The sequence below is a fragment of the Puntigrus tetrazona genome, chromosome 7 (genome assembly GCF_018831695.1).
Source record: "Puntigrus tetrazona isolate hp1 chromosome 7, ASM1883169v1, whole genome shotgun sequence".
Lineage (NCBI taxonomy): Eukaryota > Metazoa > Chordata > Actinopteri > Cypriniformes > Cyprinidae > Puntigrus > Puntigrus tetrazona.
In genome coordinates this window covers 5,027,448-5,027,712 of record NC_056705.1, presented here as the reverse complement: position 1 = coordinate 5,027,712, position 265 = coordinate 5,027,448, and the positions used below count along the sequence as shown (strand labels likewise).

Genomic DNA, 265 nt, shown 5'->3' with positions numbered 1-265 from the left:
AGTTGCACTGCTGTCCACAGAGGGTCAGAGAGCTTTCAGATTTTATCAAAAATATCTTGATTTATGCTCTGAAAATGAATTAAGGTCTTGTGGCTTTGGAACGAAATTAGCGTGAATTATTTATTGAACTAATGCTTTATTGCCAAAAGAAAACTAGAGTAAACAAAATAGCAGCATTAAAACTTCTTCCAGACATGTTATCGCCTAAGTGCATTCAGTATTCTGCATTTTTTACTCTTTCTCTTCTGTAGTCCGGGGTCGATCA

At 35.8% G+C, this 265-nt stretch overlaps 1 protein-coding gene across 1 annotated transcript in view; it reads left to right on the top strand.

The window, feature by feature from the left end:
• The window catches only part of LOC122349182 (lysophospholipid acyltransferase LPCAT4-like), a 3,027-nt gene that overhangs the window by 1,891 nt on the left and 871 nt on the right, over positions 1 to 265 (top strand). The gene's annotated exons all lie outside the window — the stretch shown is intronic.